A 6,130-nucleotide genomic window follows, 5' to 3' on the forward strand; every position below is an offset into this window, starting at 1 on the left:
AAGAAATCTTGAAGGAAGTTCCTGCATGAAATCATTCTAAACAATCATTTGACAGAAACACTTTACATGATGTTCTGTTTTCTTTTGTGTTTTGCCATTCCATTGAGGACTGGTTGACTGTGGACCAAGTCCCTTTTCTTTGGAAAGAAAACAAAGGAAAATGAGCTGAGAAATGTCTCCCTTCACATTACCTCTATCTTCATTGCAGTGAGGGATTGATCGCATTAGCGCAATCTCCTTCAGAGAACACAGGGAAGCCTCTCAGCTCTGACGTCAGCGTAGACATGCAGAGAGGACAGACTCCATTCCTCTTTGCTGGTGATACAAAGCAGCCACCCCTTCTATATGAAATGTGTGGATGTGGAACACACACTGGGGAGATGCTACAAGTGCAGAGCTTCATTACCATGGCCATGTTTGCACAAAGTAAAAACCATCATCACAACTCTGTACACAGCTTTGACAGAGGAGAAATACATTCACTTTTTTATTCACAGATTTCTGTCAGTCCTGGCATCTAGCTGTGTGGTGAGGGATGTGAAAGTAGACAAAAGGAAACTAGGTACTGTGGGCTTCCCTTTCACAGTGTTTTCCTGTCCCAGCCCAGCTGCTGAACTTCCACCTCAGCTCTCCTATCAGGACAGGCTGATAACATACAGTTTCCCTAGTATCTTGTTTGACCTTTGTTCTCTTCCTGACGTTTCTGTTCAGATAAGAACTTGTGACAGATGTAGCTTGGCACAGGTGGTATTTTAAGTTGCAAATTTATATCATTGTGAATATTGTGAAAAGCAAAGTATGCTAATGAGAAACAAGAGGAGTGGGCTGGAGGGCATAAGCCTCGATTCATGTACTGTGTGGGCAGTTCTGCCACCAGTATTCTGAATTTAGTTATGATTTCAGCTTGATGATAAGGACCTAGACTGAGTATAAAATATAAGTAGATAATTGCCAGCTTAGGGTAAGAGATTCCTCTGCTTGAGAATGGAGATAAGTCAGGTGAAGAAAATTGAATTTTAATGTCCTATTCTATGTAAAGTTTTTATTCCCTGCTATCATTCTGATATCTGTTAGCCTAGTCCTTTCCCATTAAATAAAGATATTAGAAAAGAAGTTTTGATTTCCATCAATGTCAGAACTATTTATGTTACTGACATTCACATTAGAAGTGAAATTTTACAGAAACTAGTTGGATTTTTACAGCTTTTCTGTAACTCAGCTTTATACTTCTTTGCTGTTTTGCTGTTCTTTTCAGTCATGTTATGTTGCTTTCCATTTTACCAAAGATCATGTTGCTTCCACTGCCCCTTCACCACCTTTCCCACAAATGTCTTCAAGGTTTCTCCTCTACATGTAACTTCTTCTGTTAAGGTTTTAATAAACTCGTACGTTCATTCTCCTAAAGACATAATCTAACCATGAGACCAAAAGTAACTGTCAACCAGTAGCAAGTAGGCATGTGGCCACTAAACAATCTTTGATGTTTCTCTGACTTATGATGTTACTTTTAAGTAGGTAAAAATTATGTAACTATGTTTATGTAAAACTTCTTTTTACTACTGTTATACTTGTTGAGTTTTGTGGTATATGTTTTTGTTCCTTTGCAGAACAGGTGTTTTGGTGTTTTATGATTAATTAATCAAAATTGGGGAGTGGGGGTGGGTATTGTTTGTTTGTTTTTGTTTTTGATTATTTGTTTGTTTGTTTGTTGTAAACCACAATGCCTGAAGCAAAAAAATAAAGGAACTTTAATCCTGCCATAAGCTGTCCAAACACCACTGAAATACATTTAATAATTAGTAGTGATAGTAGTAAACACCAGGGGTGTTTACCAAAATAAGAAAAGGATCCATTTCATTTAGGGTTATATAAGTTAATTATTTCGGGGGGGCCATGAACCTTATAGTTTTTTGTTGGTTGATTGTTTTTTGCGTGTGTGTGTGTGTGTGTGTGTGTGTGTGTGTGTGTGTGTGAGAGAGAGAGAGTGTGAAATTCAGAACCATTTACAGTTTTGTGACTGTCTACAATTACAAATTCCTGTCCGGCACTTTCATTCTCTTGCTGAGTATAATTTAGGTTTTCTTCTTCCTCCTGACATTACATAATTAGGTAAGCAGGCAAGAAAAGCCTGGGAAAAAATGGTCCAGTTCATTTAATTTTGCAAAATGTATTAATCTCTTTTTCCAAGTAATTTGGTCTTCTAGTGAATGTTTTTCCTGTCTTGCATGAGAAGCTTCTTTGGGTGCTATCACTCCTCTTGATTTTGTGTAGCTTCTTTCTCAGAGTGATAATTTGTCACTCACTTATTACATGTCTTCAGAGCCTTGTAGTGTTCACTGTGACACTGTATGTTTCTGAAGAATGAAGCAATATACACCGTGCCTCCATATGTATCAACCCCCCTTAAAAGCAGTGTCCTATATGCTTTGGTCTGCTTTAGTTTCTTTTTCTAGCAGTCATTGAATCTGTTGTTTCACAAGAAAATTTCAGTTATAAGCAACATTTGTACAAGTTCTGTAAAGCCTTGAAAACATGAGAAGTTGAAAATACTGTTGATTGAGTAAAATCTTGGCTACACCTTCAAATAGTTCAGTAGTTCCAACGAAGTTCATCAAAGAGTGGTTTTTAACCCTTGTATTGTTTTTTTCCAACCATTTTTTTTTTTTATGTCTGTCTTGCTTTCTCCCTATGTACCTAAATTCTCATATATTTGTATCTTCTACAGTAACAAACATCTTTAGTTTTCACAGCTTCTGTTTCTGAATGTGGAATTTGTTTCTTTGTGTCTGGAAACACTCAAATCTTTATTATCTGGTCATGCAGTGGCTGAACTATTTTGCTTGTTTATTCATTTTTTTTTTGTTTCTTCTACTCTCCTTTCAAGGGCACTTTCAAAGTGCTCGGATTTTGATAGGTCTCTCTCATGCAGCTACTTTAAAGAATGGTGGCAATGCCACCGTTCTTTAAATATCGCTGACCCTGACAGTGCTCATAAGTTAGAGATTTCTACTGTCTTTATTATAATGCAAGCATGGTCTTATCAGAAGATAAATGTCAAAGAAAAAGTCTGGGCGTTCCTATCCCATGCTAGATACCAAAGCAATTGTGAGGAAAATCCTCCAGTGAATTCATTAACTCTACCTCAGAACAATGTGTGGCCTAATTGGTCCCAGATATAAAGCAAGAGTAATACTGCAAATTTATATGGAGTTGCATTGCTTTTAGCCTGTCATAGAATACCCATCTCTCTTTCTCATCTTTATTTCTGGACTTAGTGGAGGAGAAGAGAGCAAAGGAGAACTAGCTCAATTTCTACTGATTGTCTGTGTTGCTGATAAATGGCATTTCCTGAATGCTGGCTCTTCAAACACCATTTGGGCTACTGTGGCAGTAAGATGTGAACTGCACAGTATTTGAACCAAGTGCCTCTCTCCAGTTATGTTTCAGCTTCTTGGCTTTGTATCCTCCATTTGCATTGTCCAGCTCGATTGTTCACATGTTCCACTAAAATTATACACTTGTGGCCCCTTGTCTCTTGCTTCTCCCACCCATTATTCTGTAAGGATGCATCTTCCTTAAGGACATCCTTGCTCAAAAATCCCTTAAGAGGAAATGGTTCATATGTCACAGAGCGAAATAATGAACCCCAGAAAGAGTTCATACAGTGAAAAATATGTTTATCTTATGTAATGCTATTGATACCTGGATGACATGGATAGGTTCAGTTTTACTTCTAGATCACCTGTCTGAAATGAGGGCACTTTTTACTGATCATAAACTGATGACTGTGTAGGGAGACAGAGTGGAAAAAGAGGGGAACACTGTCTTTTCCTCCGTGGAAGTGGATAAACACCATTCCCATTTCCATTTTGGATCCAATTTAGAAGACTGCTGTGATTTTGAATTTATCAAAATTTAAGAGTTGGTTAAGAGATCATATCTTCCAAGCTATATGTTTTGTGTACTTCAAGGCAATTCTGTACAGCTTTTGGTTGATGATAAGAATGTTATTATATAGCACATAAAATTTAATTCATTTGCTGTGAGACTGGGACATTTAATACTCTGTATTTATCATACACTTAACTACAGCCATGTTTCCAGCTGGCTAATCCATCTCCTGTGCTGATTTCACTGGAGACATGTTTGTTAAGAAAGGGGTCAGAGTCCATATTTACATTTCATTTCCTCGTCAATTTGTTTAACTTCCCTCTATTTGAATTCTGTTCAAAAGGGAGATTTGCATGACTGAAGAGTATTTTCCTCCATGCCGAGCTCCTTTGATGGCTAGAATCAAGAAATGCTAAAGGAAGCATTTGTGAGATTTTTTCCTTATTTTTCAGATAAATACATTTAATTTTTAGTTATGCATTGAAGATCTAATTACATACCCTGCATGTATGTCAGTTCCCACTGACTTCTGTGGGAAGACTTGTTGGAGAAGAAAGACAGAATTGAACTGTCTTACTGAAATCTTTCTTCATGTGATTAACACAGCGCATGATATTGCCCACCATATCTCAAATTGCTAGCGGCTTGACCTTGTAGTCCCTGTGCTTATCGATGTCAACATTAGGCTTCACAGGTTCCTGTAGTGCTCATCATTATGGACGATCTGTGACTACATGTTTGCATCCTTACCTGCAGTGAATTTATTTCTTGGTCGCTTCTGTAGTGGAGAGCAAAACATGAGCATAATCATCTCTGTTTATTGATCTCTTAATTAACAACTAAGTAAAATAAGAAATGAGATAAATCATGCAACAGTAAGTATAATTTCTCACCAGTTCTTTGAAAGTTGAACTGTTCTTTTTATGAACCAGTTGAAAAAGGTAGTATAAAATCATGGGCATTAGGGTAGTTGTATGCTCATTGCAGATAGCCCCATGCTATCCAAAGAAAATCCCATGGAGGCAAGGACATTACATGCTACTGCTGCTATCAGACTACGAACACATTTTTTAGGTCACATGTCTTGGCTAGAGTGTGGAGGGAGGACAGAATGTCCCCTACAGCTTCTCCCAACCTCCTTGCCTCTCAAGTTCTTCCTTTGCTGTTGCAGCTTTTGCAAGCTTAAATGATTTTGCACTCTATTCCTGCTTTCAGAGCATTCATGTGAGGGGCGCTTTCTTCATATTCCTCTATCTCTGCCAAACCACCTTGCAGTAGTGAATTTAGCATTAGGTACAGCAACAAGTTGGTTGCTCTGTAGATAGACATCCAGATGGTATAAGGTATGTAAACTGTTTTGTACTACATGCGGTTTGACTGGTAATTATTGATTTGTTAACAAATTCATGAGGCTAAGAGTAGAATTATACTGTTGGTAACAGCATCCACATTAATTTCAAATGATCCTTGGCACTGAAATTCTTGCCTCTCTGTATGCTCCATCTGTCCTTCTAACATAGTTCTAGTTGTCATTATGCAGAATCTGTTTGCAAGGGCTCTGTTGCTGAAACAAAGCAAAAGGATATTCAAGCTGTTCCTTTTTTTAGTTATGACTCGTCCCCCGAAACTCTTTTTTTAAATGCAAAGTTTGTCCCAGCTTGAAAAAGAGTTAGCTATTTCCTCACTGAAAGCACATAGTTTTCAAGTATAACATTCAAGTATCCTGTAACGAGCAGAGTTAGAATGTGTTCACTATTTCACAGGCTTGTCTCCTATTATATTCTATACTTTGTTTCCTTTATTTTTGAGATTTGACATGAGCCATTTCATTTTATGAACATAGTTATTGAAAATATTTAAGATACATTTTTCTGAAAGAATTTCAAAATCTGGATTTCTGAAATGAAAATCTTGATTTCCTTTTCAAGAAAAGGTTATACTCAGTTTTATAGATGGACTGTAACACTGGTGTGCTCAAAGTTGGCACAAATCGTGAATTCCTTTTCACCGCTCTAATTTTAAATTCTATTACAAGGCATAAAAAAGGTACAAGACTGCGTGCTGATGAATTTCTTGCTGAAGTAAGGTTTATACAAGAAGTGAAGATTCGATGAATTTTTATTGCATAATAGGAATTATACAGATTGCATTTAATGAGAGGAGATATATATATATATACATAATTTTTTTTTATTTTTCCATAAATAAATGAAGTAGTAGAGGTTTTGCAACAGCCTCT

Source organism: Anser anser (assembly GCF_964211835.1).
Source record: "Anser anser genome assembly, chromosome: 9".
Classification (NCBI taxonomy): domain Eukaryota; kingdom Metazoa; phylum Chordata; class Aves; order Anseriformes; family Anatidae; genus Anser; species Anser anser.